This window comes from Pezoporus occidentalis, unplaced genomic scaffold, assembly GCF_034315485.1.
Source record: "Pezoporus occidentalis ecotype Australia unplaced genomic scaffold, CSIRO_AGI_Poc_V1 ctg31, whole genome shotgun sequence".
NCBI lineage: Eukaryota > Metazoa > Chordata > Aves > Psittaciformes > Psittacidae > Pezoporus > Pezoporus occidentalis.
This window is the reverse complement of record NW_026915052.1, coordinates 5,925,105-5,937,068: the sequence shown is the minus strand read 5'-3', so window position 1 is coordinate 5,937,068 and position 11,964 is coordinate 5,925,105. Positions and strand designations below refer to the sequence as shown.

General features: G+C 45.9%; 1 protein-coding gene across 2 annotated transcripts in view; it reads left to right on the top strand.

Annotated features, from left to right (window-relative positions):
• The first annotated feature begins 7,589 nt into the window (after positions 1-7,589).
• AKT1 (AKT serine/threonine kinase 1) overlaps positions 7,590-11,964 on the top strand; it is a 76,008-nt gene continuing 71,633 nt past the window's right edge. The window contains exon 1 of one of the 2 annotated variants that reach the window (XM_062628094.1): positions 7,590-7,681. The gene's annotated coding sequence lies outside the window, so the exon portion shown is untranslated. Of the gene's footprint in view, positions 7,682-8,750; positions 8,828-11,964 lie in introns of those variants that run through there. The other variant, XM_062628095.1, reaches the window with a different exon arrangement.

Here is an 11,964-nt window from a genome sequence, read left to right as displayed (position 1 = left end):
TAAAAAAGCTCCAATGACACATATAAGGGGCTAACATTATTTGCAAATTATAATAATAGCTTTCCACATCTGTTCTCATGAAGAGGGAAAGCTGTGTGGCTGCTGGTATTTTATTTAAGGTTTGAATACATCCATATTGCTTTACATTTTGGGAAAAAAAAAAAAAAATCCATGACTCTCTTCATTATACCTTTTCTTGCTTTGTTAAAGGCAATGCTGTAGCTCAGGTTACTCTGGGGTTGCCATCATCCCAGGATCAGCTTGAGTCTCTTCAGGAACTGAATCGTCTCAGGTGTGCCTTCAATTTAAAAATGTCTCTATGAGGACAAATATTAAGGCAACCACAGCTGCTTCTGTGCTACTGAACACGCTTGTTATTTTATCATTTATAGGATTGCCAGAGCTCCCTTGTGCTGTGCGGTGTCCTGGCACCTCACAAGAGGCAACGTCTGCCCCAAGGAACCTATAATCAAAAAACAGAGGGGTGGGGGAAGGGAATTAATCAATGATTGACTTTCTCTGTGTTAAATAAAGGAGTGCCTGAGGTATGGAGATTCAACGATTTGGCTAGGTTATTCAGAGTCTATAAAAGAACTCGGAATTGAAAGTAGCCCTCTTCCATCTAAATTCAGCCATGTTGAGTCATCAGTCAATAACAAGACTGATTTCCATGGCAGTAACGTTTGGAGGCTTTAATCAGGTTTCATGTCCTATTATACTGGGTACTGTGTAAATATAGAATAACAGATACTCTCTGCAGGCATGTCCTTAAACAGATCCCCGCTGATTTCAGTGGAACATTACACATCCAGAAGGATATCCTGGGGTAGATCTGATTTTCTAAATAGGGATGAGCTGCAGTAGCAGGGAGTAAAACCTGCAGGATTTATGGGGAACAGATTATAGGTAATGGGATCACAGGGGTGCCAGTGTAAGGCATACGGTATAGCAACTCTGTTGATCATTTGTTTTATTTTGGAAGAGGGTAAGTGAACAAGGAAAAATAAAATTTTTCAGCGGGAGTCTGGTACCTATATGCTTTGTATCTGAGTACTGGTGTTTTACTGAATTGCAAAGTTTTCCTGCCCAAGGATAAATAAAAAACACTTAACTGCAGCAAAGCTCTTCCATTCTTTTCACATGAATAGTCTTTAGCAAAGAGTTATCCTTTTGCTAACTTAAAAGGTGGGACAGTGAAAAGTAATTGGAAAACAAAGATGCTATAATGGGAAGAACCGTCAGCACATTTGGAGGACATCTGCTGAGATGTTATCTGTGGCAAAGAAGCCCTGCCCATTCAGTGACATCATTTTCTACAACTGCCAGCCTGTCCTGGCAGGCTCAGGGGCTGCAGTGGGAACACTGTGTGAGAGCCAGGCTGGATGCGGCAGAAAAATACAGTGAGACTGATTCCCTCCATGCTGGCAACAAGTATGTGGCCGAGGAGCAGCCACTTCTCTTTAGCCAAATGGAGATGATGAGGCTGAGGACAATGGAGACTGCAAGGCAGGTCAACAGGTTGATTTCTTTCACAGTTGCCTTCATTATTTTAATACTTAGCATGTATCTTAGATAAGCACCAAGAAGCTCCTGCAGAGACTGTGCTTGGCACTGGACACGGACATGCTGATAGGTAGATCCTGTTCCACACAGACCCAAAGGGATGGTTATACCAGCTCTTGGTGAACCCAGCTTAATGCATAAGCCATTCTGTTCAAGGCTGGGATAGCAAGTTCAACAGACAGGAAATGCTTGATGACTCGAGGTCCAAGAAAACCAACATTATGTGCTGAGTACAGTGAGGGACAGGGTAGGGAGGGCAACTAAATAGGTACTTGATATATCAGCACGCATGTAGGGTTTTTTAGCCTAAATTTTGCAGTGTCTGTGGAAATGCCTGATTTGTATTCCTAATATCTTCTTAAACTTCTCCTAATACCTTCTTAACTTCTGGATACCATCAGTTTATGTGGCAGCAATGTTTTCAATACCTGAATCTACATTAGCATGTTTGAATCAGGAGTGTGCTTTTGAAGCAAATCTGATCATACCAATTTACTGTGCTTTGGTTTGTATCATGGGCCAGTCTGGGAGTACATAAACTGGGCTCCCTTCCAGTGAGATCCTCCAGACAAGTTCACATGAACTCTGGCCACCACTCAGCATGAAGTCACGGGACCCCATTACAAGCTAGCTCAAATCAGCCCCACTTCACTGAAACAACTTTGGTGTGGAGGCAGGGTCTCAAACACCCCAGAAAACCAGTCCTCCGGGGCCACTACTGCTCACGACGCCTGAGCACGTCTCAGCTTGTTGTCCACAGGAAACTTCAGGCTGGTGGGAGAGAAAGAGGGTTTGGGCTTGGAGAGGAGCCCTGCCCCTCAAAGCAGGATGGACATAACTCACTCAGGCCAGAGAGTGCAGTCACAGTTCTATCTGTAGGCACAGCTAACAAAACCAGCGTAGATGTAGCCAAAGGCTAGAAAAAGCACCTGACAGTTTTGTGCAATAAGAAATCAGGCAGAAAGTAAGACCTCAGTGACTTGACTGAGTACAAGTGGTAGCATGAGCTCAAAACTGGTTAGCCATTGAAGAATCACAGGAGAGAGATGCTCAAACAGTTACACACCCTACTTCCCCCCACCCGCTGCAATACATATTATATATATAAAAATATTTATATTGTATATAAATTATTACCAGGGTTCTTCTTTCATAGGACTGTTTCTTATACTATAAATAAAGCAAAAACTCCTCCCTCTTATTGCTTCATACGGCATTGCTTTTTGGTTGATGTCTGATTGGCATGACTGCAGAAATGAGGACACAGCAGGGCTGTGAAGTAAAGAGAACACTAAAGATACTAATTTATCTTTCCTCTCTTCTCCTGCTTTTATTCATGGTAGTGTCATCTCTTTTACCTATGAGGTGTGAATACAGATGAAGGCATCACTAAGTGCAATTTTATGGCTGCAATAGCCAGAGGGTCAGACCACAATGATGCTGAAATGGTCACTTCTGCCCTCAAAAGTTCCCAAACTGTACATTTTTGAGGAGGTGATTCAAAGTTTCCTCCCACAGATCATTGGAATTTCAGCATTTTCAGGTATCTTTCCAGAACTAAGAACTCATGACATGCTACTTTATAAGCAAGGGGGAAAAGTAGCAGACTTCAGTTCCTTCAGATCAAAGACTGTGCCTTCTGATGTGTCTCTACAGCACCTAACAGCTCCTGGTCCAGATTGGGATTTGTGGTTATTACTGTAACAACAAAAGCAGCTGCGGTGGTGTATGGGACAGAACTGACATATTTGCTATTTTTGTATGTTCTGTGTCTAACTAGCACATTTTCTATGCAAACCAATTTGGTTCCTGTTTATATACCAAATTCCCCATAGCACGTTTGCTGCCTCTTGTCATGGCTATCATTATTCCTGGTGAGGAGCACTGTATTGATCCCACTTCAGTGTTTGTCAACAGCATTCGTGACCAAGCCAGAGAAGCTCTTTGCAGACTGTGAAATGTGCCTTCTTCCTCCAGCTGGAGAAAGCACAAGCATGCTGCCATCCCAGAGCTGTCCAGCTTTAGCACCCTGGAGACCAGGAACAGAAGCTGGAAACCAAACGTAAGCCTCCTGTCTGACCTCTCCCAGGGCTTTTAGCCAGCTAGTGGGAAGAGCTCCCAAAAATGCTTCAGCAAACAGACATCTTTCAGTTTGTGACTCTTCATGTTACCAGATTAGTTAACACCTAGTCTTGTACGAAATTCATTGGAGAAGTACAAACAAAATCATACATTTATATATTCACAAGATGAATTCCTAAAAAGAAAAATGAAAATTTTCAATATGATGCATTTATTGTTTTTTTTCCAGATAGCCTGCTACTGTTTTGCTATTGAGAAGTACACCTTCAAACACTGGGGTTGTTTAATTTCAGAAGCATGGCTATGCTTATTATATTTGCTGCTGTGAAACACACTTCTAATTTGTATTTTTATTGAGCTAGATTTTTGACTGAGACCAAACCTGTTTCTTTAAAAGCTGTTAGTGCCTAGACTGAGATACTAGCTCTGTAATTCCAACACAATGTCATATAGACTCTTCCTTTGAGTACAGCCCACCTTTTAAAAACAGAGGAACAAATCCACTGTTGGACCATGAAAGTGTTGTCATTACTTGCAGTCATGGATCAGAACTTAAGTCTACTGGGGGTTACCTCAATAATTCCACTTCATCTTACCACACTAGAGCTTCTTCTTATGCCTGACTGGCTAAAACCCATTTATATCCAAAGTTGCATAATTTCAGTGTTTTAAAGTAACTTTTAAAAGTTACATTGAATTATATGTTACCTATGTAAGTGTTAAAAATGGATAAGAATAGGAGTACCTGCTCTTCTGGTGTGCTATCGATACACTGGCAATCGATTCTTTGCCACTAACCATTACATTCAGTATTTTCGGATAACATAATATGAAGTTTAAGTTGATGCACCTTATCTTGAAGCACTTAATAAACTAGAGTCGACAGCTGTGAAATTTGAGGAAGCACTCAGGGAAACCTAGGGACTTCCCTAAAAATTAGAGTTTAGAGACTATAACCCCATTGGTGATAACTGAGTAACAAAACCAACATTGTCTGCATTCATAACAATTCTTGAGTAATTTCATTGTTCTCAAAGGAAAAAAAAAAAAAGAAGCTGCTTTTGTTCATTGTTGATACAAAGTCACTTTTGTTGTTGCAGACCAGGCACTTCCTACTTCACCTGGGTATTTTTATCCACAGTACTTTGCTGTGTTTGAGAGATAAGTCCTTACTCCAGACTGTGAATCACACTTCCCCCTCAAATTCAGAGAATGTCAGATCCAGATTGGGATCCAAACTTTCTAGTTTGGGCCTGTTTTTCATCATGGTAAATCAGCAGTCAGAAATTTAAACAATCTGTTCATGTTGAATTTTTTTTTTTTTTTAATTGCACTTCCTTTCTAGCAAACAACAGAGGTTTATTTTCTTCTCTTCAGGACAGAAAACTGTTTACTCGATGACCTTATTTTTTAAACTGCTGCTTCATTTGTAGGGGGAAGTCCTAACGACCTTGCTCACCATGCAGCCTGGGAGCTTATCAATCAGGACAGGGATTGGCAGGAAAACAAGAAAGCTTTCCTGCAATCAGATCTATTATCAGAGATCCCCCTGCCTGGGCAAAAGTGTCTTAAACCAGTGAACATACTCTATATTGCTACACGGAACTGCAGTCTGAAGACTCAAAATTAGTTAATAAATGAATTTTCTTCTTGTTTTTGTTAAGTTCCATACACGTCCTCTGAACTGCCTACAGGCTGTGCACACTGGTGATTAATTTAAATCGTATCTTTAATGCCTGCCTACATTTTAATTTATACTAAATATTCTGTACATAATGCATGGTAGGTTGAAATGTAATCACAAACCCAGACTTTTCCTTTCCATTACCTTTGTGTCTTACAGGGTTCTCACAGCCAGTTCATTCTGCCCCAATATCAACAGAAATCTTTCCACTGACTGCAGCAGATGAAGATCTGCCCCTAAACTAGGTAACTGGGCCTGTACCACAGGGTCTGCTTATTCCACCAAGTTGCCCAAATGGTACATTTTTAAAACTGTGCTGAAATATGTCCTAATAAACCTTAAAGAGAGATACAAAAATACCACACTGGTGTGTCCCAGCTCTGCCAGGAGGAACTGGTCTGTTCCTTGGTGGGAAAAGAGGCCTTGCTCTTTATTTCTTTGCCATGAAGAAAAGTGAAGCTGTTCCGCCTCTGAGTCATCACTGACTCCTCTAGCACACTGGCATATCCAGTGATCCATTTGATGCTCAGGAACCCTCTTGACATATATTATTAGACAGATGGAGTTGACCAAAACAGAAAAAGAAAGTGAATTTCACTAATTGTGTACAATCATTCAAATTATGTAGTAGAAAAGCCTCTTATTAGATCAAATAAGTTTGCTACTAGTGCAAAGCAGGGTCATATTCCCTAGCTTTACTGCTATAAATGCATTCTATGTACCTTTGTGCTGTTAACAGTGCGAAGCTGTGGGAAGATGTGCTGTTGTCTAAATTCCAGATAGCTTGTGATTGCAGAAATGCGATCACTAGTGATCATATGTTTCCGAAGAAATCCAATTAATTCTTATAACCCAGTTAGTGTTTATGGCACCGTCAGTTAGAAAATAAACAAAATCCCTTACTGACCAAAGAGGGCAAATTTTGATACTGGAACTGTGGAGATATAATAAATCTGACAACACCGTTTTTCAGAGCTCTTTAAAATCTTACAATATATTGCCATGCTGTAAGCAACAGTTCAAGTAATTTGTGATTTTGAGACATTCCTGCTGCAAGAGCTGGATGGCCTCAATCACAGCAAGGCAGTGGGAAGCGCACCATCCAGACTTGCCACTCGGGCCCCTCTGCCACCAAGTCCTTGGAGAATTGCTTAACCTTTCCACACCACGCAGCCCGCCTGCTGTGGAAAAGGATATTGAAATATCCTCCAAGGTACAGTGATACCCGATTATTTATTCAATTGGTATTTCGTGGGTGCAAGAGAAAGCTCTGAGGACAAGGTAAGCGGACTGGCACCCCATGCTTTCAAGGAAGCTTGCTGGTAGCATCCCAAGAGATTCACAGGTTCTGGCCCTTCCCAGAGGCTGAAGAGCCAGGGACTGCCCTGGCCTCTCCTCTGCGCAGGGGTCGGTCCCCTACTTTTTGGGGTAAACTGTCCACGTTCCGGGTACCAAGCTCCTAACGCCGGCGGTTCCCGCAAAGCCAGGTTAGGAGGGGCCGTCACACCGCGCGGGGCACGGCGTCCCAAACGCCCAGGTCAAGGGCCGGGCCGGGCCTCAGGGGTGACTCTGCCGCCGGGCCGCCCGGGGCCAGGACGCGCCGGGGACCCGGAAACACCGCCCTCAGGGCCTGGGCCTGGGCCCGGCCTGGTGGGTGGGCGGATGAGGGCGGCTAGAGGGCCGAGCCGCCGGGCGCTGCCCCGCAGCGCTGAGGGGAGCTCCGAGGGCGGCGAAGCGGGGCTGGTCGACGAGGCCCCGGCGGCGGCGGCGGATACCCCCCTCCCCGGGGAGCGGCGCGGAGCGGGACAGCCCCTCGGCACGGTGGGGCGGGCGGGAAGAGGCGCGGCGGCGGTAGGACCCGGCGGCCGCTCCCCGGAGGATGTGAGCGAACGCTGCGGAGACGCGTGTGGGACGAGCCCGGCCTCGGCTGCGGGAGCTCGGCCCGGTGGTGGTGGGGAGGCGGCAGCAGCGGGGCTGCTGAGCGAGACGAGGGGCGGCCTGCCCCTCCCGGCCGGAGGCAGGGCAGTGGCGGGGGCGAGGCGGAGCGGCGGGGGAGGCAAGCCGGCAGCCGGAGCGGGCGTGTGAGCCCCATGGGCCGAGCGCCTGCGAGAGGGGGAGGAGGAGCCGCCCCGCCGCCCGCCGCCCGGGGATGGTGAGGAGGCGGCTGCTGCCGGGAGCCCATTGAGGCCTTCGCTCCGCACCCGCCGGAGAGCCCGCCTCGCCAGCCTTCCCCTTCCCCCCGCTTGCTCGCTGGCTCGCTCCCCCCTTCCCTCCCATTCCCCTGCCTCCTTCCCCGGCTCCCTTCCCCTGCCGCCGCCACCCTCCCATCACCTCCTCCCAGGCTCCAGCCATGTAAGTGACCCACTCCTCCGCCTGGGAAGGGCTGGGGAAAGGAAGCGGCGGGCCGGGGCCTGCTCCGTTCGGCCGCGCTGTGCCAGCCGCATTGTGCGGGGCCGGGAAGGGAAGGGGGCGACCGCCCTCCGCCTCTCCCGGGCGGTGGTTGCAGACCCGCCTAGGCCGCGACGGCGGGTGAGGAGCTGCCCCGCCGCTCCACCTGGGCACCACGGGGCTGCGGCTCTCCGGGGTGGCCGGCGGGGTGGAGGGGTGAGGGGATCCGGGCTGCGGGCGTCCCCGGCCGGCGTCCTGCCGGAGGCGCCCTGGGCGGGCAGGAAGCTGTTGGCTTCCCAGGATGCGGTGGATGAGAGGGCGGGGGATACCCGCGGCGGCCCTCGGGCCTGTCCTGGTCCGTTCGGAGCCGCCGCTCTACCGTGCCGGCCGGGGCTGGGGTCGCCCGGGACCTGCCCGAACGTCCCACGGGAAAGGGGGTGGTGGTGGGACATTTCGTATATTGTGGCAAATAAAGTAGCCAAGTGCCCCCTCCCTCCCTCCCTCCTATTTCTACCCCTTCCCACGCCCCCATTTTTTCTCCTTGTCTTCTGTAGGCGCGTTGTTCAGCCTAGCTCCGCTTTGCGGACCACTAAGTGTTTGCCGACGGGGGTGTGATTATCTCCGTGGGCATTTGGCGTGGGTAGGTGGCTGTGCGGCGTTTGTGGACTTGATACTGTTTTTTTTTGTAGTCGCGTTTTGCAGAACTGTAGGAGCTGTATGCAGCTTCCCCCCCTGCCCCTCCAGGTGGAATTCTGCATTTGTCTAAATGTTCTTTGAGAGTTGTAGGACTTTTGCTTCTGTTCCTCTGTAAAACGCATGATTATAATAAAGTATATGAACGTGCTGGGGCTTACATATTTTACTGACAGTACGCTACTGATGTTAATGTAGCTTGCACCTTATAAATATTCCCACCATTGCCGGTCCCCCGGGGGGGGGGGGGGAGTATTTAACTGTTTTTGCTTTGTTTTCCTACCACCTCTAACACATAAGAAGCAAATCTCTGATTTGCTCGTTTGTTTTATTTATACCACGGAAGGATGTACATTTCAAAATACAGTTATAAAGGGGAGTTCCTAACACTTAATTCAGAAGAATATTTGTTTACAGGTAAATAACATTGACATACTGCATGACTCGTAATTACTTTTATGTAATAGTTAATTTCCTGATGACAGCCACAACATTTGTCTGAGTTAACAGATTTAAAGACACTGTGGAACTACTTTTGATTTTTTAAATAGGAGGGTTTGTATTGTATGCAAGGTTTATAGAACTGTTTTTTAGTGTGCAGCAGTGGTAAATTTAAGAATTGATCCAGCCTCAGGTAACCTGTAGCTCCAACATTCATTTGTCGTCTTACAAAAATGTTCTGTAAGTGATTAAGAATTAAACAGGTTCAGGACTGGCTTGATTTGTTTGGGGACAGAACAAAACTTCTCTTACAAAAACTTTAAAATGGAATTTGATTAAATGCATCTCATGTTGGTACAGGCGTTCTTAGCAGCATGGTTCTTAAATTGCATAAGTGTAAACTATAAAAGGACTTGTTCTTGTTTGGGAACATAAAGAGGATTTTGTCTGGGCTCTGTCTTTGACAGAGAGGATATGAAGAAGTCTCTTACCGGGCATCACTCAGTTTTGAAATAGGCAGTTTAGTTTGTCCTCTTAAACTGTAGCTGTGGTTGTAGCTTTGACAGCTGCATATGGTTAACTCTGGTCCATCACCTGAACAATATTAACCTCCTGTCTATGTGACAAGCTGTACTTGCTTCTGTGAAATACCAGTTTAGACATGGTGTCATTTGTTATAAAATATCTAGTAGCAAATACTGGTGGCCACACCTAACTTGGGGCCCACAGTGCATTTTTGTAAAGCAAACTAAAATGGTGGAACAACCTGGTCCTTCTAAGCTTTCTTGAAAAGCTATCTGCCCAGATTTGGTAACTTTGTCATGGTGCAAAGCTACTGGGGCTTAGAGGGCCTTGAACGTGCTGAAGCCACTGCTGCTCCTGCAAAACACCCTGTGCAGCATGGGAGATATACTTTACTGGTTGAGGCCTGGTAGGGACACCTATCTGTACTCTCCACTTGAAATGTTGGCTGGAGCCCAACACTGTTGTGTCTGTGATGTTCAGCTGCAGTTGGCTGTCAGCTGTGAGTTTACGCTGGGATCTGGGGTCAGCTGTGGGAAGAGAGCTTGGGTTGCTCATGATATCCCATGTAATGGGCCTGAATACACGCCCCATTCTCCGGTTCTTGCGTTTCTCATGACAGTGTCATGTGGCCAAGGTAGGCACACATGGGCAGCTGGATCCTTTTTTACCTGGTCCTCCTGCTGTGTGTTGTAAGAACATGTAAGGATGAACGTTAGGGCTTGGGGTGTCCTGGGAGCATCAGGATTGTGCTAAACCAGGGCAGTGGGCATTGGTAACTGATAGTGTGATGGGCCAAGTATTAATCCAGGAGCATGCTTTGCTGTAGCCTACTTTCTGATCTGGGCTAACTAGTACAGCCTGGATAGTCTAACATGCCAGGTGAGGCAGGGGCAGGGCTGAGGTTGGTGGGTCTCATCCTCCTTCAGTCTCTTGCTTCCTCTCCTTCATGAAGATGAGGTGATTATCATGGAGGTTCCTGCATCCTGTAAGGTTCGGTTTCTGCTTCAACATTATGGAAGAATTCCTTTTCTTCCCACCCTGCTTCAGGATGTGAGTAGAAATTAATATAAATTTCATCTTGGATAGAGGGCAGTGAGGACAGATTCATGTCTTGATTTTTGTAGAGACAAAAGAAGGCGAGCATAATAAACAGAAGAGAACAAGAGAAGGAACCTTAATGCAACTCTCCCAAATACGGAAAAGATGATTCTGCTCCACCTTCTGTTGGGTGGTTGGTTTGACTGATTCCTTAAAGCAGGTTTTGCTGCTGCAGTGTGTAGGGAAGTGAGTTGTTATTTATGAAAAAGTTAATAACCACTAAGGAATTAATATATGCATAAAACCAGCAGCACTGTGATAGGATGCTGATGTCATGCCATTCATGACTTACTCCACTTCAGCTCTGTGAGGATACTTTGGTGTTGAAATAGGTATTACAGAAACGCATATTGAAAAGCAAGCAAACAGAAGGCTAAGAGAAAGAAAGAGTTGTTTAGCTTTTGACAGTATTCAGGCCTATGCAGACACAGGCTGAAGCAGCCAGGTCATACTTACCTCAGATGCCCTCTGTTCACTGGGAACCATTCCTAGATGGCCATAAATGAGGACTGTTAATCATTCCTCTCTTTTTTTTTTTTTTCTTCCCCTCTAAGGGTTTTATGGAAAAGGAACTTTCTCTGGTTTACGCATCTTCAGTAGTACGTTGACCTGGAGTTAACTTGCTCTTCTATTCCGAGAAATTACTCTTACTTGTTGCCACTGTCTTGAATAGAGTCTTTTACTAAAACAGATATATTAGGCACAGCTTGAATGTGTGTTTTAAAATATACCAGGTACAGCAGGTTTGCTGCTGTTGGAGCTGTGTCTATGAACATCTTGTTAGACAATGAGAAGGGATCCTCTGTTCTTCACAGTGTGAATTAAAAATAGCTTAAGTTCCCCCTTATAAAATAAGTGCTCTGGCATAGCTGATTGAAGGACCCAGGTGGAGCTCATGCTGCAGGTTAGTGCTGGATGACATTTAATGTTTTCCTGCTTCCTTGTGCTGTGGTACCAAATCTTCTGTGCATGGCTCCTTTATAATACCCCTTTACCACCTCTCTTCCTTTGAAGGAGACAGGCAGATAAAGACACAACCCTGATAGCAGGACTGCAGTAGCAAGCGGGGAGTGGTTTTTGGGTAGATATTGTAGGGAAAAGGCATTCCAAACTTCCTTGACACAAAGAATAGAAAAAGTAGTTCCTCTGGACTTTGGATTTTTTTGTTGATGTACTTTTTTTGGGCTTTATCGTCATTCAAATTCAGATTACCAGACGACGGTTTAGCCCATAGAGCAGGAGGCTGCCAAGTTGCAATCTTGGCAAGCATTAACGCAGAAACACCTGGAGTAAGTTAGCTGCAGATTGCAGAATTTTGTGCCTTTGTGCTTTTTTTCTGGTTTTAATAATAGGATTGTCCTTTCTACAGACTAGTTTGGCTTGTAGCTTCTTTTTTTACTTGTGGTTATTGGAAAGGATATTGATTTTTTTGAATTTTTTTTTTTTTTAATCCCCCCAATGCACCTAGATTGCTGAATTCAAGGTGCAGA